Below are 22,774 nucleotides of genomic sequence, written 5' to 3'. Positions count from 1 at the left end.
TTTGATTCTGTGGTCATTTTAAACAATGAGCAGTTCAGTCTGATTCATCCCGTGATTACAGCTCAGCCTGCGACTGTAATTGATGTTAGCTGGGCTGGCTATGTTCTGTGGGACAAAGACCAGCTCATTAATTGACTGTAGAGATGTCACCCACACGCTGGCCTAAAGCGGTGCTGACTCAGCAAGTGTGGGGCTGCAGATTCCCGTTCTCTCCTGGAGGATGAAATCCCAGCAGTGGGATTGCTCGGTGATCCGGCACCAAGATCTCTGTGGGTCTCAACACGCTTTGCTAAATGTTTCCCTCCCATGCACCAGTATCTGAATGCCGTTAGCTATGTCTGGAGGTTCTCAATTCCCCACAGTCCTGCCAGCCTTTGATTTATGGATTCTCTGTTTTGTGCGAATTTATAGGCATAAAATGGTACTTTATTGCCTTACTCTGCATTGGGGGCGGAGCATGGGTGGTTTAATTTGCATATCTTTGATGGCTTCTTTGTAGGTTGGTTTACTTGGATTTGCTCTTGCGTGTTGCCTGCTTATGTCCCTTGCTGCTTTTGGCTGAGTTTTTTGGTAGCTTTTGGGTCACCCAGGAGTCCCGGACTGAAGAGAAATAGTTCCTCGGTTGCTAGAGCACAGACAGCCTCACTGCTCACCCCCTCAGGACTGTGCTGGGGGAGGTGGTGGGGAAGGGCAGGAGGGTCATTTGAAGGCCGCCACAGAGCTCAGCTGTGCACATTCAGTCCATTTTTGAAGGTTCTTTATTCCTTCACCTGAAAAAAAGGACGGAGCAGCTAGGTTACCTTTGTGTCTGTTCCAGTCTCCCAATCCTTAACTCTGGTGACTCAGGGGGTGTGGGTGCAGAGCTGAATATGGTGTGATGCTACGGCATGTGAGGGCCCCACTTGTAAGGGTTCTGGGGACCCAGGGCGCAGAGGGGTATGTGAGCTATGGCAGTCTGGACGTGGAGGACAGTCCCAAAGAACAGATAAGATTTAGCAAGATGGAGGAAGGGAAGGACTGCAAGATGGCGGAAAGCATCCTCTCAGCACTGTGTTTGTGGGATGGCGAGGGGCGGAGTCGGGCCAGAGCACAGGGCTCCTGTGGGCACTGGGGTAGTTCCCAGGCCAGGACGGAAGTGTGGGCTAGGCCTGGTGGAGGTGGTCCATCTGTGGGACCCAGAAGGCTTTCCAGTGGGAGCATGGGGTCACAGCAGTGCCACCGGAGGATTGGAAAGGCAACGGCCAGGTGGACAGCTTCTTAGGGGGACCAGCGGAGGCTCTGGTCTTGGAGGGTCTGCACTTGCAGATGCTGGCTGTGGGGCACCGTCAGGCTTTGTGAGCGGTCTGGGATGTGCTCTGGGGGCTTGGCCTTGGCAGGACCTGAAACTCTCCCAGCCCGGGCTGCTATTCCTAGAAACAAAAGCTCGTGGTATGCAGTGAGAGACTCACGTGGTCTGGTGCAGGTTGGGTTGGCTGGCGTGTGCTGAGCAGGCCCCATCTGTTGAACATATCCAGAGGACAAGAAAGGCTTCATGATGCTCTCGTGTGTGCTGGTGATTTCAGAATATCTGTGTATGATGCAGCTCCGTAGGACACACCCTCAAGAAGGCACTTCTGGAGCCATCTCTTAGCATTTGCACAGGATCGGTGGGATTCTTGATTTTATTTTATAAACTTCCTGATGTTTCTCTTGGAGGGTTTCCTGGGAATAGGACTGACCTCCTCAGGGAGAAGGCCAATTCTCTGAGGGCAGGTCACTAAGTCTTTGCCCCGGAGTTCCCATCAGGCCTGTCTATAGATAGAGAGACCTGGTAAATGGTTAAGACACACCTATTTCTTGTCGTCTCTCAGCTGTCTCATCTTTCAGTCTCACTACCCTGCCAAGGGACTGTAAGCATGATGTGACCAAAGGGACCCTGAGACATGGAGCTGGGGAGCCCTCCTCCAGCTGGGTAGCCTTGAGCTGATCATTTTGTCCTTTTATTTACTTATTTGTTTGACAGACAGAGGTCACAAGTAGGCAGAGAAGCAGGCGGGGGTGGGGGGAGCAGGCTCCCTGCTGAGCAGAGAGCCCAATGGGGGGCCCAATCCCAGGACCCTGAAATCATGACCTGAGCCACAGGCAGAGGCTTAACCTGCTGAGCCACCCAGGCACCCCTCATTTTGTCCTTCTTAGCTTCGATTTCCTCAGGTGTGAACCAAGACCATCACGGAAAACGTTTGTGAGGCTTAGATTTTGCCCACGTTCATGCTCTTCCACACGCCCGTGGGACTTTCTGGGATGGGAATCCCACCCCTGTGACCAGACACCCCCCAAATGCACCCACGGAGAGAGAGAACCACCTTTGTTCCCTCTGTACCTTCCTTCCGGTCATTCGGCCTCACTCCCACTCATCAAACCGGAGATTGCACTGGTCCAAAACATTCTCCCGTTTGGGGCGGGAAATAGACCTTTAGAAGATTCAGAGCGGCCCTCCCCCACCCCCAAACTGCCTTTTCATGACCACAATGTCCTACTTAGGGCAGTGTTTGGGGAGGCCCTTGGGCTCAGACTGAAGCCACCTGACATTTACTTTCCAAGGAGAAGTGGCAGTGAGAAACTCAGGTCTGTTTGCGAGCCGGGCAGAACTGCTGGGTGGGAGTCTAGGGGAAGCCTAGGAGGCATCCTTCAATGAACCCTTATTTGCAAAACACTGTCTTGTGAGAAAACAGCTCTCTGCAGCCTGTGACTTAGTGCTGTCTTTCCTACACAGCTCTGGCAGCTCTGGGCTGTTATTATGCGCTACGGCAATAATCATCACCATGATAATAACAACACTACATTTGTTCAGTCTCTTAACTTCGGAATAAATAAGACAGCTGATCTCGTGTGAGCTCCAGCTCAGTCCCTGTACCCCATCATCACTTAATAATGATTACGGAGCCCCCCCTCCCCGGGGCAAACGGCGCCCTGCCCAGCACTCGAGATATTAAATCCACCTAGAAGCAGGGTATAATAATGCTGACCCCGCAGGGATGTTCCAAGAATTAATTCCTGCGGGCTTTCCATGCTGCTCTTCTCCGACACATTCAATCTTAGGAACCCAAGAGTTGGTGACGTTTATACCATGAATTAAGACATTCTGCTGTTGCCCCTGGAACTCTTCATTACAATCCTGAGTCGATCAATGGCAAAGAGGAATACTATTTATTAGTTAAGTGGATGCTATTGAATTCTTAATTTAAGTGGCTTTTAATTCAGTGTTTTACTTGCTGTCCTTCATTTTGCCCTTGTTCATACAAATTTGCCCATTAGAGCCCGGTGTGAGGCCGTACTGCTGCCTTTTATCATGATTTTGTGTTTTTTTGGAGAACGGTTTGCAGTTTGCAGGAAGAAGAAAGCAAGATTCTCAGAGTGGGTGGAGAGGCCAGACTTCTAGTCCCAGACCAGGCTTCTCTGCTATCTGCTGGAGGAAGTGGGTGGTCAGGGAGGGGTGAGCGAGTCAAATGGCCTTCCAGATAAGGTATGACAGCTAATTTGGCCCTCACTGGCGTCTCTTGCTTCGGTTTTACCAGCTTAAAAATTTTACTGCAGTTCTCCCCCCCACAAGATATGAGTCACAGGGATCGTCAGTGGGAGGCGCAGAATGGCTCCCTGACTGGAAGGAGGCTCAGAGTGGCTCCTGTGTGGTGGCTGCCGGGTCTGACTTGGCTCTGTGCTGTTGGCTACCCTGTAGGAGCTGATTGTAGGCCCTCCTCAATGCAGTGCTCATTGTTTTTAACTGAGGCATAAATGAAATACAATACAATACAATACACTGTACATATTTAAGTATGCCACTTTCTAAGTTCTGCCTTAAATACAACTGTGACATCAGTACCATAATGAAAATAACAAGTAAATCCTTCACCCCAGAAGATTCCTCTTGCCCCTCTGTCATCATACTTTCCTTCTCCTTTCAGTCCTCAAGGAATAGAACATGCACTGTGGTAGATTTGCTTTTTGTCAGTACTTATTATTGGCATTTTCTAGAATTTTCTATGAATGGAATTATACAGTATGTGCTCTTTTCTGTTTTATTTTCTGCTCGACACAATTACATTAACCCTTGTTGGAGCATGTATCAATAGTTCATCTTTATTGCTGAGTAACGTTCCATTGTATGGCTATATTACAGTGGCTTGCCCATTCACCTGCTAGATGGGAGGCTATTACAAGTCAAATTGCTTTAGCATTCATGTCTGAATCTTCACAGAAGCGTATGTTTTCATTTCTCTTGCAAGAAGAGAGAGAGAGAGGGAGGGAGGAATGAGTGGATCAAGTGTTAGGTGTGTCTTTAACTTTTAAAGAAACTGTCAAGCTCTTTTCCAATGTGCTTGTACCACTTTCCACTCATTGCAGCGGTGTCTGGGCGTCCAGCCATCCTGTGTCTTCCTCAATGCTTGTTATGCTCAGTGTTCCTAATTTTAACCATTCTAATTGTTGTGTAGTGGCATCTTGTTGTGGTTTTAATTGTATTACCTTTTTACTGATTGTGTCATGCACCTTTGCATGTGCTTATCTGACATTAATGTATCTTCTTTGATACAGTGTCTGTTCAAGTGTTTTGCCCAGTTTTAGGGAGGTTGCTTCTTTTCTTTTCTTTTCTTTTCTTTTCTTCCTTTCTTTCTTTTCTTTTTTTAGAAAAAGAACAGTGAGAGGGCAAGTGAGGGGGGTGAATAGAGCAAAGGGGAGGGAAAGGGGGGTAGAGGGAGATGGAGAGAGAGAATCTTCAGCAAGCAACCCAATGTGGGACTTGATCTCACAACCCTGAGATCATGATCTGAGCCAAAATCAAGAATAGGATGCCTAACTGATTGAGCTACCCAGGTACATCTTGCTTATTTTCTTATTATTGGGCTCTGGGAGTTCTTTATTACAGATGCAAGTTCTTTAGCAGATATGTGGTATGAAAATATTACTACCAGACTGCAGCTTGCCTTCATTCTTTTAACTAGGTTACAAAGATGAGAAGTTAGGAATTTTGGTCAAGTCCAAGTTTTTAATTTCTCTTTTCTGAGTAGTGCTCTTTGTGTAATTTCTAAGGCGCCATTGCCTAACTCAACATTACAAAGATTTTCCCTTCTGCTTTTGTCCAGAAATCTTATAGTTTTGGGTTTTACATTTTGAGTTTACAATTTGAGTTAATTTTTATATGGTGTAAGATGGATATCAAAGTTCATTTTTTTTTTTTTTTGGCATGTGAATATCTAATTGTTCCAGCATAATTTGTTGACAAGACAGTTCTTTCTCTACTGAATTACCTTGACATTTTTCTCAAAAATCAGTTGTTTATATATGTATGGGTATGTTTTTAAATTGTCTCTATGGGAAGGTTTTTAACTTTAAACTTAACTATGTTAATAGGGGTACTGGCTATTAAGGTCTCTCTTTCTATTTTAGATTTTGTTTCAAGTTTTCTAAAACTCTGTTATTAGGTATACAATCATTTAGGATTTTTGTGTCTTTTTCCACATAAACTGACCTCTTTATCCTGATGAAACAGTCATCATTCTTCTCGTAGTAGTTGGTTTAAAATATACTTTGTTTCACATTAATATAAATATTCTACCTTTCTTTTGATTAGTATTAGCATGGTGTATATTTTTTGATCTTTCTATTCTTATTTATTTCCTTTTTTATATTTAAGGCAGGTTTGGGGGCACCCAGGTGGCTCAGTCAGTTGAGCATCTGACTCTTGATTTCAGCTCAGGTCATGATCTCAGGGTTGTGGGATCAAGGCTGGTGTCTGGCTCCATGCTGAGCAGGGAGCCTGCTTAAGATTCTCTAGCTCTCTCTTGATCTCTTTCTCTCTCAAGTAAGTAAGTGAGTAATTAAGTAAATAAATAAATAAATATAAATAAAGTGGGTTTGTATAGCCAGCATATGGCTGAGTCTTCCTTTTTTATTCAATGTAACAACCTCTACATTTTAATTATAGTGTTTGGACCCCTTGGTTTAGTACGAGTACTGAAGTTTAAATCTGTCATCTTCCTATTTGCTTTCTATTCATTCCATCTCTGTTCCATTTTTCCTGCTTTTCATGCTTTCCTTTGGATTATATTTTATTATTCCATTTTATCTCTTTTGTTCACTTTTTATCTATAATGTTTTATTATTTTAATAGTTTCTTTCAGGTTAATAATATAAATCTCTAACATTGCAGTCTACCTTCAGGTGACATTATACCACTTTGAGTATAGTATACAAACCTCACAACAGTACATTTCCATCTCTCTCCTCCTGGCTTTTATGCTAATGTTGTCATCTATTTTACTTTTACATGTGTTATAAGTCCCATACTACATTGCTATTATCTTTTGTATAAATACTCAATTACCTTTAAAATAAGGTTATAAATTCAGTTACCATTTCCAATACTACCCTTGCTTTGTGTAGACCCAAGTTGCTACCTGGCATCAGTTTTGTTCTGCTTGAAAAATATATTTTAACATTTCTTGTAGTATAGGCCTGCTGATTATGGTTTTTTCAGCTTTTGTATGTCTGAAAATGTCTTTATTCACCTTTGCTTTTCAAAGATACTTTCACTGTGTAGAAAATTCTAGGTTGACATTTCTTTTTTCCTTTAGTGCTTTAAAGATGCCTCTCCACTGTTTTGGTCTACATTATTTTAAAAAGTTTATTTATTTATTTTTAAGCAATCTCTATGCCAAACATGGGGCTCAAACTCATGACCCCAAGATCAAGAGTCACGTGTTCTTCTGACTGAGCCAGCCAGGTGCCTCTGCCTGCTTTATTTTCTTTGAGAAGAAAATAAATTTTTCAATTTATTCTTTGTCCTGAACGATTTGAATCTGATGTGTCTTGGCATACTTTTCTTTATATTTCTTGTGTTTCAGATTTGTTGAGCTTCTTGGATCTGTGAATGTATAAATGTATAGTTTTGTTCTGTTTTACTTTTTAATCAAATTAGTGATTTTTCTGGCTCTTATTTTTTCAAATACTTTTTTCCTCTCTCTGTTCTTTTGAGGACTCCAATTACACACATATTAGTCAACTTGAGGTGATCCCCACAGTGCACCGATGTTCTGTTTATTTATTTTCATTATTTTGTTCTCTGTGTGTTTATTTTTAGGTAGCTTCTGTTGCTATGTATTCACATTCCTTTTTTTCCCCCTTTCTTTCCTTTTCTTTCTTTTTTTTCCATAGCAAGTTCTGATCTGCTGCCAATTCTGTCTAGTATATTTTTCATTTTAGACATTATAGTTTTCATCTCTAAAATTTTGATTTTGGTCTTTTTTATATCTTAACTTTTGAACATATGGAATACAGTTATAATAACTATTTCATTGTCCTTTACTAATTCTAAATTCTGTATTAGTTTTGCTGACTTTTGATTAATTTTTTCCCTTCTCATTATGAATCATAATTTGCTGCTTTTTTCCTGGACTTGGAAAGTTTTTATTGGCTATCAGGTGTCTTATTGGATATTACTTTAATCTTATTCTGTGTTGAGTATTTTTGCATTTCTTTAAATATTTTTGAGATTTGTTCTGGGACTCAAGTTATCAGAAAGAGTTTGATCCTATTGGAACTTACTTTAAAGATTTGTTAGGTGGGACTAGATGTGCATCTAGTCTAGGACTAATGGTTTTCCATCTCAGTGTAAAGACCTTTCTGCGTACCCTGATGCCCTATGAATTAGGGGGTTTTCCAGTCTGACTGCTGGCAATAGCTGTATTCCTGTTCCATGTGAGTGTTAGAAATGGTCCCCTCTAGCCCCTTTGGGTGGCTCTTTCTCTGGCTTTGGGCTTTTTCCTCACATGTGTGCACTGATCAGTATTCCACTGAGTCCATGAGGGAACTCTTTGAAGATCTCTAGGGTAGGGTTTTCTGTCTGTGTGACTCTCTTCTCTCTGGTACTCTGTGAACTTGAACTGCCTTGGTTTCCCTGGACTCTCTCTCGGCTCTGTCTTGTAGGCTCAGGGAGAACATGCTCTGCCTCAGTTCTACCTTCCTGCCCTGTGGCCTGGATACTCTCTTGAGGCTGTCATTGGGGCAGTTGCCGGGCTCACATATTTTCCTCCTCGTCCCTCAGGTATCACTGTCTTTTGTTGCTTGATGCCCAGTGTCTTGAAACTATAGTCTTTGTGTGTTTTGCTGAGTATTTTGATTGTTTCAATCAGGAAGGTAAACCTGGTCCCTGTTTCTCCATCTTGGCTAAAAACAGAAGCCTTCCCTGAGGCTTAATTACTTTTGAAAACATTCTTACATTCATTGTCTTATTTTGTCCTGACTATATTCCTGCCAGGTAAGGGATTATTTATTTATTTTTTTGTATCTTACTTTATGGATGAAAAAGCTGACCTGGAATTAGGAAGTGACTTTCTCAATGTCACAGAGAGATTTAGTGGCAAGAGAGGGAAATAAAATGTTCTGAGGTCCTAATGTACGTGACATTGTATTCACTCTGCATATAAGTTGTCTCAACTCTTGACATGTCTATAGCACATTATTAATCCCATAGTATGATGAGAACACAGAAGCTCAGGAAGGTGAAGAAACTTTCCCCAAGCCACACAGCCAAAATCCAGTTGTGAACTTAAAATTGAATCTAAATCTGGTGGTGATTTATGTAATACAGTGTCCCTATTCTCCTAGACAAGAAGTGCTCTCTTTATTTGTTTTTAAAGGTTTATTTGTAATTTCATTAATTTATTATCTTACCAAAACTTTATAGACTATCTTTTATGTATCAGTCACAATGTTATGTTCTGGATAAAAATAAGGGTAAGATCTGCCTTGGGGGGACCTTAGTAAAAAAATAAATAAATAAATTAGAGAAGAATACAAATCAATGCCATAAGCTATTTTACGTACTTTGTTTGTTAGGTTTGTTAATTTTTTCCAGACATTTAATTTCAAACATGTATCAAAGTTTTAGCTTAAGTAGGTCACAAGGAAAAGAGGCTTAAGCAAGCCTATTCATAGATTGTCCCACAGAAAAATTTTATAGGAAAACAGAATGATTAGGTTATCACTGTTCGACTGGATACAAGAAAGGATTGTTTCCAGATCATTACATTCTGACTGACAGTCAGCTGAGTGGGTGGGTAACTGGCTTCCCAGAAGAGGTCTTAATCTCATTAAAGTTTATCAGAAAATTGCTTAAGCATTTTATCAACGCTAATTTCTTCCCAGAAGGAGGTTAGGAATTACATCATGCAAAAAGGTTCTGTCCCATACCAGGTTTAGGACCATGTTTCTTTATGAGGTATGTGTACAGAGTAGAGTGGGGGGGGTGAATTCCACTTGGGGGCAACAATGCAATGGTTACTAACATTATGTGAGTGTTTTTTATATGAGAGGTCCTTTTCCCTTTGCTTGTCAGATTTTTAACTCATTGAATTCTGCGTGGTGCTATGAGGTAGGAGCTTTCATTATCCGCATTTTTACAAAGGCAGAAAGTGAGACACAGGGTTTACATACCCTAGTCAAGGTCTAGGAGCAAGGCAGTTGGCTAGGATGGGAAGGTTAGGATGGTATCGTAAGGATGGAAGGTTGGGGAATCTGTCCTCTAGGTAGATGATGGGGCAGGAAGCATTTTGGGCAGATCAGACCCCCCACCCTATTCTGTGCCATCAGGACCTACTGGCTGTCAGGGGTGCGGAAGGCATCAGCTGGTGGGTCTGCTTGCCTTCCACACATGACGATGGGGAAATTCCTCTGGGCATGTGTCCTTGGCTTAAGACGGAGAGCAAATCAAGTCCCTGCTGGGTTTTCAGACCACGTGCTCTGGTTTGGGCAGACTGGAGATCTCAGTCCACCCAGAAACTTGCAGCGAAATATCTGACCCAGGCAGAAATCACAGGAGCTCTGCCAGCTATCAGCAGGTGGCTGGAGCACTTAGGAGAGTCATTTTCACTCTAGCCTGAGCACTCTTTTGATTATTTATCTATTTTTGCACGTTTGCCACTATATTCCATCACAGAAGGAGTGATGAAAGCCGTGGTAAGAGGGGTCCTACTATGGTATGTAAATACAAGAAAGGATAATAAGGGCTTATGGGGGGGGTGCCTGGGTGGCTCAGTGGGTTAAGCCTCTGCTTTCGGCTCAGGTCATGATCCAGGGTCCTGGGATCAAGTCCCGCATCAGACTCTCTGCTCAGCGGGGAGCCTGCTTCTCCCTCTCCTTCTGCCTGCCTCTCTGCCTACTTGTGCTCTCTTTCTGTCAAATAAATAAATAAAATCTTTAAAAAAAAATAAGGGCTTATGGAGACATATACAACATGATAATTTATATAGTGTTGCTTCGGGCTCAGAAAGAGTCTTTCATCTAACTTGTTAGAAATGATAGGAGCTTCTGGGTGGAAATTTAAAGAGAACATTTAAAAAATAATATTTCTTATAACTCACTATAAAATTCTACTAACCTCAATCTAACGGCTATATTCTTTTTTACATATTATCTTATGAATGTATACACGTCCTGGGCATTTTGTGCATGGTATATACAGACTATTTTATATTCTGTATGTTTTCAATGACCAGTAGATCATAAACATTTTTCATGTTTCTGCATAATTATCATTTTAATGGTCACATAATATTCCATTGTGTTGAGGTACTGTAATTTATTAAACCATTCCCTATAATGTTGGCCATTTATGTTTTCGGTTTGGGGTTTTTATAGATAATACTGCACTGAGTATCTTCCTGCAAATAGCTTTTTGCGGCTGTTGAATTTCCATAGGAATAATTCCTAATAGAGGAATTACTGGCAAAGGACACAGACATCTATATGGCTCTTCCTCTACATTGCTGAATTGCTTTCCCAAAACATGATTTAATACAGTGTCATCACTCTGGAATGCATCTACTAATTTCATCTCAACTTCAATAGCAGTTAACAAAAACATTTTTTTCTCGTTGTTGCTAATTTGACAGATGAAATAGTATCCTGATTTGCTCTAATTTACATGCCTTTGTTTACTAGTGAATATTAGGATTTCTCAATGTGTTTATGTAGATTGTATTGAATTATCTGTGAATTATCTGTTCATTGATCTATTATGGTCTTGGTATTTTTCTTATAAATTTAAATGGGCTCTTTATAGACCATAAGATTAATCATTTTTGTCTTGTTGATTCAAATATTTACCCTGGCCTGTTATTCCTTTTTTAATTTTAAATTTCATTATTGGGAAGGTTGCTGTTGTTCTGTATGGGGATTGTCAATTTCTTCATCTGTGAGTACTTTTTATTTTTCCAAAGAAAAGAGAGTAATTCCTCTAAGGATCTTTTGAGTATTCTGTCTGCTTTTCATTTAATCATTTACTCAACACAGAGTTAACAAATGCTTTTCGTGGACCAGATATCCCTTTTGGCTCCAAAGATACAAAATTCCCATCCTCTTAGAGTTCATATTCTACTGAGAAAAGAGCCAGCAAGCAAGTATGTAACTAATATGTTAAGTAACAATACGTCTTACAAAGAAAAAATAAAGACAAAGGAAAGATTTAGTGCTCAGGAAAGGCTGACTCACAGAGTGGCATTTGAGATAGAGAAGACGAATGTCAGTTGGTATCATTTTAGCAGAGACATGAATGAGGTGGTAGAGGGAACAGCAAGTTCAAAAGCCCTGAGATGGGGGGGTGGGGCGCATCCACAGCATAATGAGTTAAAGAAGCCATATGTTTGCAGTGGAGCAGTTGGGGTAGAGAATAGGGAAGAACGAGGTTGTCACCAGAACAACTGGGTCCCGTGTAAGGACGCTAGATTTAAATTCAGAGAGATGGGAGGCCATTGGAGTTGAGAGAGCATGAGAGAAACAACCTGTTACACCTTAACAGGATCATTAGATATTTTTACATTTGAATCATTTTGGCTGATTTTCCTGGGCATATAAACACATCATATACAAATGACTTTTTTTTTTACATCTTCCTTTTCAATATTTATTTCCTTTATGCCATCTTTGTCTCTTGGTTTTTAATAAGAACTTTCAAGACAATGCTCAGTAGTTATATTTTTATTAATATTTCAATAACAATGATAGTAGCAGACACTTTTACATGTTCTGGAGTTTAGAGGAATTATTGCTAATTTAGTTTAAAAATGGATGCTATATGTTATCAACAAGAATTTTTTAATTCTTAAAATTTTATTAGAAATGATCATTGGGGTGCCTGGGTGGCTCAGTTGGTTGAACATCTGACTCTTGGTTTTGGCTCAGGTTGTGATCCTAGGGTTGTGGGATCGGGCTCGAGTCAGGCTCTGTGCTGGGTATGAAACCTGCTTGGGATTCTCTCTCTGCCTCTCCTTTTGTTCTTCCCTTCCCTTCTCTCTCCCTCCCCAAAAAACAAAAGAAATGATTGTTGAATTTTATAGAATATCAGTTAAGTATGCATTAAAATTACAAAATGCTTTTCCTCTTTAGCATCTTGGTAGGAGGTGCCATATTAATAGAACACTTGTATAAAGCAATTCTTGCTTGTAGCCCTAGGGTAGCCCTACTCATCATGATATGATTTTAATGTATTGAATATATTGATATTCTTTTAAGACTCTCCTCTCTGTGCTCAAAGTCAGTTCACCCTGGTATCTTTCATCCCTGCCTCAATCCTGACTGACTGTAGTTGAGGGAGTCTTGGGGCAGAGATGGTGAGGCAGACGCTGGCAGACTGAAGGCACCCAATAATGTTGCCTTCGGTGCACACCCTTCATAGGACATGGTCCCTCCCACCCCCTCTTTATTTTAATTTCATTTTTAGCTAATGGAAGAGTTCAATATGACTTATTACAAAAACAGCCGCCCTCTCTCCATGCTACCTCATTTCCCATTTGACAGAGACAGGCACCTTTTTCTCGTTTGTTGCCTTTTTTAAAAATTTTAACTTTTCTGACTCTAAGTAATATACTTTTGCACTATTTTTTTCATTTTCCTATTTTAAACATCATGATTTATTGTGTTTCCTCGTGGAGAATGATGATTTTGTTCCCTTTACCCTAGATCCACATCAGAAACACAAACTTCCCATATCCCTGTACTTATATCATAATTGTGGTTAGATAAATATGTACATTATTGTAACCATGTATGCTAGGACACCTGAACTATGTAGTACACTATATGATTCCTTTTCTTATACAACTTTTTGTTTCCCTGGAGTTAGTAATTACCTTTGGTTTTGTTTGTATGTTTGTTTGGTTTTCTGTGTATTTATTATTAATTTAGTACCATGTGTTCCCATAATTGGGTAAATATCTTCCCAATCCTTCTAACTATATCAAACAATCTGTCATTTTCATCTCCTGTTGAAATCTCTCTGGAGGCTTCTGATCTGGTCCATTCTTATATGGTTGCTCTCTGGGACATAGCTCTCAGCCTGAAATCATCATTCACCATCATTCTAAAGATTCCCTTTTTCTATCTTCTGTTTGGAACTCCTGTTTCCTGGATCCATTATCTTCTTTCTTGGTTTGCTCTCTCTTTTTTGTTTTGTTTTGTTTTGTTTTAAAGATTTTATTTATTTATTTGGCAGATAGAGATCACAAGTAGGCAGAGAGGTAGGCAGAGAGAGAGAGGAGGAAGCAGTCTCCCCACTGAGCAGAGAGCCTGACACGGGGCTCAATCCCAGGACCCCGAGATCATGACTAGAGCTGAAAGCAAAGGCTTTAGCCCACTGAGCCACCCAGGCACCCCGCTCTCTTGTTTTAATGGAACACACCCTCTGGTAGCTTTATGGGAAAATGTGCTTGAAACACTTCCTTCATCTGTCAATCCATTGTTTTTATTTTTATTTTTTACTTTTAAACATAATATACCACATAGAAAACTGAATAAAATTTGTAATACAGTTTAATCCATAGTTATAAGGCAACACCCAAGTAACCACCATCAATGTCAAGAACCCCTAAAAACACTTTCCCTCCCCCAAGGGGTAACTACTGGCCTTATTTTATAGTAATAATTCCCTTACTTTTATTTTACCAACTACATTTTCATTTTTATCATTTATATTTGCTTGATTTTGAACCTAAAGAAGTTGGAATCATTATGTACGTATTCTTTTAGGTCTTGTGTTTTATTCAACATTATGTTGTAAGAATCATCCATTTGGTTATGTGTCATTGTAGCTCATTTTCTTTTTCTTTTTTTTTTTTTAAATTATTTGTCTTAGAGAGAGAGAGAGAGAGAGACAGTGTGAGCATGAGTGGAGGAAGGATAGATGGAGAGGGAGAGAGAAAATCTCCAGCGGATACCCTGCTGAGCACGGAGCCTGACCTGGGCCTTGATCTCACATCCCTGAAAGCATGACCTAAGCTAAAATCTAGAGTCAGATGCTTAACCAACTGAGCCACCCAGGTGCTCCTGTGCTCATTTTCATTACTGCATTCCGTAGTATAAATATACAAGATACAGACTAAGTTTTTTTTACTATGTCTACTCTTGATTGGCTATTTGGTTATTTCCCATTTGGGACAAATACAAAATGCTATAAATCTTCTTAATGTGTAACTGTGGTACCCATCTATAGAGTATAAAGCTAGGGTGGGATTGTCTGTTACAGAGTATGCCCATCTTCTTTTTTTTTACTAGATAACACCAAACTATTTTTTCCCCAAAGTAGTGACACCAAAATATACTCCCACAAGTAGGCAAAGACTATGTGCCAAATCATGTGCCTCATTGCTCTACCCCCTCAGGTGGTATTATCAGATCTTCGAATTTTTGCCATTCTGCTGTTTGTATCACAAGGTTTTTGTTTTCATTTCCTTGATGACTGAGGTTAAGTATCTCTTTTTGTATTTATTGGCTGTTTGGGATTCTAGTACTCTCCTCCCTTTCTCTTCCCCCTTGCCACTTCGTGGTTTGGAATCCTACATCCCAGTGTGTGTCCTGCCCTATGAGCTCTCCAGCTGGTCTCTTTGGTCTCAGTGTCCATTCTGCTCTTCCTCATCGTTCTTCCTTGATGGGCTGTCCTTATCGTTTGCTAATTTTTTCTTTGTACCATTTTCTGCTGATTTCTTCTCTGTGCTCTGTTGTGGAGTGATGACCCCTTCACACTGAGTTCTCCAGGTTCCCTTGGCAACTGGGTTTTTGCTAAGTTTGGTCAATGAAATACACTAAATGGAGATGGAAAGAATTTTTGGAGGGGAGAAGCCAGAATAGTTCTTGCCCACACCCTGCTTTGGGCAGCATCGCCAGCAATGGCTGTGGTTTTCCTAAGTCCTCGGTTCCAATTCCAGCCCACAGTTCCAGCTGTTGAGCCCCAGCAACACCACCCTCCCCCTTGCCCCCTCCATCCCTTGGAGTGGTCACAACTTCCTGCTGTTGCTAATCCCTGAATTTCCTCATCATCTTCTGTTTGGCTTTTCAATCCTTCTAATGCTTTTATAATGACGTCCCCATATCGAATTCCCTCTGTGGAGCTACCTCACATGGGCTTTATTTCTCTGCCTGGTCTTTGACTGGTGTGGGCTCTCTGGGCCAAACTCCCCACTGAAGGAACTGTCAGATTCTTTGCTAACAAGAGGATAGAGTTGAAATCCTCTTATTTAATACTTTCTTAATCTAATACCACCTTAAAATTCTGCAAATGACCCTCACTATTCACAGTTAGTGAAGAGTGTCCTCATTGGACTAGTCTCCTCCCCGACCCCCCCCCCACCATTTTGTGCTACAGGTGGGTCAGCCCAAAACATTGAAGCTTTCTCTCCTTGCCTTTCACGTAGTAATCTTCTCTTCATATTTCAAGGTCCAATTCAAATGCTGTTTCTTCTATGAAGTTTTCTTCCAGCAGAAACAAGAGCCCAAACTCCTCTGTTCCCTGAGGCTGAAGAGGGTTTTATGTGGCACTTTTGTTAGTTCCCTGAGCTATACGTTTATTGATTTCTTTAATGTTCATGTGTCTGTGCAACAAGAATTTATCAGGCCCTATCAGAGCCAAGGCCCCGTCTGAAGTTTCTGAGGACAGATATATCCAGATAAGAACTTAAATGGCTTCTGTGAGAGTTGAAATTGGTCTTTACACCAAAGTGTGGATTAACTTAATTGTTTTCTTTCCTTCTAGAATCTAGATAGCAGTTTCTTCTGGGGAAGAGGACTGGGGGTTAGGGTTGGACAGAAACCTACTTCTCATCTTATATATGTTCATTTTCCAATTTTTTTCTGCCTTTGGTATGTCTTTTTACTAAAATCATAAACTAAAAATATATTGATGCAGGTGTAAAAGATTGCTTAGGACAGTAGAGATATTATAAAACAATTTGCTACCACATAAAATATAGTAAGCTGCTATAAGCTCAGAAACCAGGCTGCATGTGGACCAGCGGGGTTGCAGAAGAATTTCAGAGAGAAGGGATTTTTGCTAGGTCTTGAGGTTCGAGTAGGATTGAGATTAGGAAAAGAAAGGAAGATACTCTGAGCGCTTAAACCTCTGGAAGCAGTTCCACTGAGGCTCATGTGTTATGATCAATGACCCCGGAGATTGATACATGGCCCAGATTGCTATTAGAAGCAGTAGAGTGGAGATAATGATGCATGTGGTTGGAGCTGACCCACCATCCTGAAAGGAGAGGTCAACCCCATTTTGGAAGGTTCTGAGGTGGCAATGTTGGCATCTACTAAATGGATTGCTGCATCTTATTGGCCGTTGGCCTTTGTCACAAGCAGCTTCCCATCTCCCTGCAGTTGCTGAGATAATTTAGCCAAACATTGCAGAATCACAGATGAACATTAGTCCTCTCCCAGAAGCCATGGAAAACAACAAGGCTCTTCATACTCAGACCTTGATTTTAAAAACTGCTATCAATTTGCTTGTGCTGTGGCTGAGTTTCTGAGTACAGATAAAGGGTTCACAAGTGTCCTTAAATACTAGTAAGTGCTGGGGAAACCAGGTGGTGTCCAGCTAGCTAGAACAGGAGTGGCAATGTAGGCAGTGAAATTGCACTGGCTGTTTCTAGCTCACTGGTATTCCTGTTGGAATACTGGGGTGGGGAAGGCACTAACTGTGCCTGTATCTGAGCTTCCCAACCTGGCATTCAAAGTCCCTCACAGTCTGATTTTTCCTTTCCCATTCAATATCCCTACTCCCTCTATATCAAGACCTATTCCCCTGTCATGCCCTTCCTCCTACACTCCTTGCCCATTTTCATTATTTTCCCTTGTTAATGGCACTCCCAACATACTCAGCTAAGGGGGTGGGGGTCATGGTGAAGGTGTACAAAGATGATATCTCAGTTAACTTTACATCGTTAGTGGTATCCTGGCATAAGACTTAGGAGAAACATGTGTAAGAAGCTAAGAAGAATAACAACAGTGTTTGATTGGAAACAAGCATGGTGGAATGGAAAGTCCCACTGAATTCAGTAAGAGGCAAGAGACCTGAATGTTAATTTCAGGTTGGCCACAGACCTACTGTGTGTTTCTCTGGATAACTGCAAAACTAATTACGCACAACTTCATGGCTCAAGGCAACAATCTATTTTATGGGACCTCGTGATTTTGTGGCTCAGGAATTTGGACAGATCTGAGCTGGATGGTGTTTCTGCTCCCTGTGGCATCAACTGAGGGTCTTTTGTGTTCTTCAGCTGGTGGATGGTCTGGTCCAGAGGCAGGGCCTAAGACAGTTTTTTCTCTTAGGTCGGGCATCCCGGCTGGTGTATTCGTTTCCTAGGGTCCCTGTAACAAAAATGGCAGAAAGTGACTTAAACCAATGGAAATTTCTTTTCTTACAAGTCTGGAGGCTAGAAGTTTGAAATCAACACATTGACTGGTCTATGCTCTTTCTAATGGCAACTAGAGAAGAATCCTTCCTTGCCTCTTCTAGCTTCTGGAGGTTGCCAGCCGCCCTTGGCATTACTCGGCTCGGGATGCATCACTCCCATCTCAGGCTCCATGTTTGCATGGTCTTCTTCCCTCTGTGTCCATGTGTCTCTGTCCAGATGTCCCTCTTATAAGTGACCAGCCATTTTGGATTTAGGGCCCTCCATAATCCAGTATGACCTCAGCTTAACGTGATTACGTCTGCCAGGAAAACCCTATTTACAAATAACCTCACATGTAGAGGTCTCGGGTAGACAGGAATTTGGGGGAGAGGGGCATTATTCAGCCTAGTGCAGCAAGGTCAGCTGGAAGTTAGGGAAGTTTGGGCCCAGTGCCTTGCCCGTGGCCTCTCCAGAATGGTTTCTCAGAGTAGCTGTGCTTCCTAAGTAGGGGCTCTGGACTCTCAAGGAGGGTGTCTCAAGAGACCCCCATGGAAGCTGCCAAGCTTCCTGTGATCTCTCCTCAGTAGTCACCGAATGCCATTTCTTCCACATACCATTGGCTGAGTGGGGGGGTCACAGGCCAGCTCATATTCAGGCGAAAGGGATTAGAAACCACCTTCTGACTAAAGGAACATTAAAGAATTTGTGGCCATCTGTAGCTGGCCATACGGGCTGATATTTATGAAGGTCTCCGTTCCATGTAGCATGGCGGACATTTTCCCACATTATCTCATTGAACCCTCCTAACCATCCGGAGTCAGGCTCTACTCACCCTTCCTGGGAGAAAACCAAAACGCAGAGGAGTTAAGCAACTTGCTCAAAGCCACATGGCTGGTAAACTCTGGAGCTAGGATTGCAGCCCATGTGTGTCCAATTCTAAAGTATGCTCCCTCCAGGACACCAGCCTGGAAAGAAAAGAGAGCCAGCTCCTTGTCAGCATCTAGAGCTGCTCCAAAAACCTAGGGACAGCATAAAGGTGTGCCTTCTATGCCTATAGTACCACTGTTGAGTGGTAAGGTTTCCCAGGCCCAGACTCCCTGCAAAGGACCCCCACGTGACTACTGAGCCCTCCTTTCCCATCCAGCGGCCCTGGGCTCTTGTCGATGCAGCCACTGGCCTCACCAGCTGTGCAGGCAAACTGGCTGCTGTTCCCGGGGGGAGGAGGCTGGACCACGGGCCTCCTGCCTATCAGGTCTCCCTGCTTCACCTCCTGTAGCAGCCTGGTTAACTCTGTCACTGTACCCTGAGTCTACATGAGGTCATTCCACAGGCAGGGCCTACAGAGGTGGGGGCGCCCTAGTGGGGCTTCGTGCTCCTGGCCTCAGGAGCACGATGGCTCACACCCGTGTGCAGGAAGTGGTGATATCCCCCACTCCCCTGCCAAGCCCGTCTCCTCAGTCTGGCCTGGTCACTTCAATTCCCTTCAACAAACATGTCTTGAATACCTATCTGTCCAATACCAAAAATCTGTCCTACCTACAAGGTAGGACACCTGCCCTGGCATTGGGGAACTGGAAAGAGACTGGAAGCATCATGTTAAAGGGGAAACTGAGGAACAGAGAGGGGTGGTTTAAGCTCAGCCATCGTTCTTGTGAGTCTAGGGCTCCATCCAGAGCCCCCTGGTCCCTGCTCCCTCCTCAGCAGCTCTAAACAAGTCAGCTGAGGGTCCTTGACTAGGAGCTGTGTGCTGAGCCGGTGGGCAGGGTGAGGCTTCCAAGCCTTCTTCCAGAAGAGTCCTTTGATGAGCCTGTAAGAAGGAATGTTGATGCCTGCACTTAGTTTCTCTTTATTGCTAATCTGCACAAAGAAACGTTAATGATTTTAATTACAGGTTTGGGTTAATACATCATGTAAATGATTTTATTTAGAAAATGCAAACTAATCCCCTTTGCCGAAAGCCTCTGTCTGTGGGCCCTCCCACCTGCTTGCCAGGCTGGATGGGAGGGAGGGAAGAAGAGAGGCGGGGGTGGTCGCCTCCCAGGGAGCTCCAGGCTTCCTAGGAGGCTGAGCCCGCCAGGCAGCGGGCAGGACACATTCCCCGCCCAAAGGTAAGGCTGGCTGGCCCTGAACCCCGCTCAGTGGGCCACAGCCATGCTGCTCCCTGACCAAAGGCCTGGGAGGGAGGCTGCCCGGGGCCCCCCCACCCCAGTCCTTCCCTACTCCTTCCCAGGGATCCTCGACAATTCCCGCCAACAGAGCTGATTATTCCTCAATTTGTTCCAACCTGAAAATAAAGACAGATAAAGTGAAAATATTCCGGGAACAATGCCAAGCCAAAGGCATTAAATTATTAAGTGATCTCTATCTGAGTAATGGATTTATGCCCTTTAACAACTTTAAAAGAAATATAATGTTTTTCAATACTCTCTTTTAGGGAACTTCTTATAAATGAACTGTCCATTTTATTAGTATTAAAGGAAATGAGGATTGAATCAGAGCTTCTAGGGCTCGTGATTATCTGCCAGTTTCTCCTTAGGATTGGTGAAATTAACAACAGGGACTAATCCACGCATTTTTTAAAAAGGGCATTTTACAAGATACTGTACCGTAAATTGGAAAATGTATAACTATCCATCAAGGTAAATCTTGGGAATAAAATAATTAGAAACCACACAACCATAGCCAGGGAAGATTGGAGCTAAAATTAGACTGTGGGGCTGTTTTTAGACGTCATCAGAGTGGTTGCTCGTGTGTCCCAGGGCAGCAGAGAGGGTGACACAGACCACAGGAAGATGGTGGGGGTGGCGGGGGCTGCCCAGGTGGATGCAGGGGCCATGAAGGGCCATGTGAGGGCTGTGTGGATTTGAGGGGGAGTGGGCATGTCATTTGAACTGGAATCTGGCCGACTGCCCTGTTTTCTGTCCTTGCCTCCCCGACCCTGGCGGTCTTCACCTCCAGCCCGGCAGAGCTCTTCCGGACCGGTGTTTCCAGATGATCTGGAATTCTGTGGCTGCCACTCGAAAGCCAGATGGAGTCCTTCTGTGTGGGTGGGGCATGAGGAGGAGGGAAGATGCGTCCTCGTTTGTCTAGAGTACGTGTGTGTTTGTGTGTATGAGAAAGTGTTCGAGTGTGTCTGAGTATGTGGAAGCGTCGGGGTATGTGTACGTAAGAATGTGTGTGTGTGAGCACATGTAAATGGGGGTGTATGTCTGTGTAGGTGTGTTTGTGTGTGCGCACGTGCAGATGAACGTGTGGGTGTGTATCTCTGTGTGTGGGGTAGCATATGTGCGTATGTATGCGTAGGGGTGTGTGTGTGTGTGTGCGCATGCACATACATGTGTGTTAAATGTCCTCTAACTTGGAAAACCACCTCCGTCTTTGGTTTCCGAGCCTCCTGACTCCTGGCCTCCAAGGAAGGGCTGTGGGAGGGCAGCGGGGAGGCCACCCCAGCACACCAGGGCTGCTTCTGCTCTTCCTGCTGCGGCCTCTGCCCTTGGCAGCTGCTGTCAGGCCAGTGGATAGGGTGGGGCGGTGAGGAGGGGTCCCGCCAGGGGGAAGAGGTGAGGGGGAGGGAAGGCAAGGACCTAAGAGGCCCGGCCTCACCCACCAGCAGAAGACCCTCACCCACCAGCAGAAGGCCAGCACACCCATCACCCTCTCCCAGGGTGCAGACCCTGTGCCACCTGGGCCAGCTGATGGCCCGCAGAACCCTCCCCTCCAGAGGCAGGTGGGCAGGGATTTCTTCTCTGGGCCTGCCCTTAACAAAGTCACCCATGGTCAGAAGTAGCAAATGGCCTTGGACCTCTTCTGGCCCATTCCTCCCATGGCACCGATGAGAAAACCGAGGCCCACACAGTATAATGCAAGGATCTGAGTGAAGTGCCTGTCGGTTCTTTGGATTGTTACTACTGTTTATTGCCCGAGGTCCTGCCATCCTGCTGAGTGTTCTCCCCAGCTGACAGAACACCCGTGTCCATCTACCATTGCTCGCACTCTTCATTCACAGGGGGGAAGGGGGGAGCTGGAGCATCTCCAGTTCCCAGTTCCTGGATACCCCCTCCAGCACCTTCTCAGCCATCCCGTGCTCTCCTTGGTGCCCATTCCCCCTTTCCTTTGGCTGTATTTAGCGCCTCACAGGGCTGGCCCACCCTTGTCCAGCAACGGTCTGAGTTGGGCTTCAAGTGCAGAATAAGAAGTTGTTTCCTTAAATGTCTCTTTCATCAGGATGTTTGATCGCAGCTGCTGCTCTCTCGCTTTGGGAAGGAAGGTGACAAAGAGAGCAAAGGGGGACCCTTCTGCAAATACTATACCACCCCGACAGCTTCTTTTTGCTGTTTTTTTAAATACTTTTTTCTTTTTCTACCCCCTTTAATTACTCGAGGGCTAAGACTAGTCCAGTGAAAATCCTTATGGTCAAACAAAACTCCTGTGTTTAACTAGGATCTGAAAGAATGAGCAAAACTCTAAAAGGTGACCAGCTTGTTCCCTAGCGTGGTCGGCATCTGGCGATAATAATAATAACAAACAACAACAATGTGAACAACCGTTGGTGCTGTTGGGATCTCTCAGCAAGAGAGAAACTAGGAGCAAGCAGGAGGAAGTCTGCAGATCATTCCTAGTGTTTGGTGGAGGACATCGCAAGCAAGACCATGCTAGACCGCTTTCCTCCTCAGTGACGAGAGAACCAGCCAAAAGGAAGAGGATGGGTCCGGCAGGCCCCCCGACTAAGCCTCAGAGGTAGAGGTACCCGCCCACAGGGCTGCAGTGAGAAGGAATGGGAAGAAGTTTGCAGAAGCACCTGCCAGGCGCTGCAGATGGCTTTGGGCCGCGGCATTCCCGCTGGACCCAGCGGCACCTCGCCGTCCTCTGACTGTCCACGGAACACTGTGTTCTTGCCCTTCCCAAGCACATGTCTGACCCCCCCTCGCCCAGACAGCCTTGTCAGGGCTCTTCAGAGGGGAGCCCTTCTGTGGCTAAAGACGGAGGGAGGGCTGTCGCTGTGCATTAGGGGTGCAGACTAGAATGCCATCTAGCTGGCCGAGGACAGTCACTCTCTCCGGGAATAGACACCAGCTGCCTGCTGT

General features: G+C 43.7%; 1 protein-coding gene across 1 annotated transcript in view; it reads left to right on the top strand.

Moving 5' to 3' along the window:
* Positions 1-22,774, top strand: part of ZBTB7C (zinc finger and BTB domain containing 7C) — a 337,916-nt gene that overhangs the window by 130,879 nt on the left and 184,263 nt on the right. The gene's annotated exons all lie outside the window — the stretch shown is intronic.

This window comes from Mustela putorius, unplaced genomic scaffold, assembly GCF_011764305.1.
Source record: "Mustela putorius furo isolate JIRA1106 unplaced genomic scaffold, ASM1176430v1.1 tig00003858_pilon_pilon_pilon, whole genome shotgun sequence".
Lineage (NCBI taxonomy): Eukaryota > Metazoa > Chordata > Mammalia > Carnivora > Mustelidae > Mustela > Mustela putorius.
This window is presented reverse-complemented; position numbering and strand designations above follow the sequence as displayed.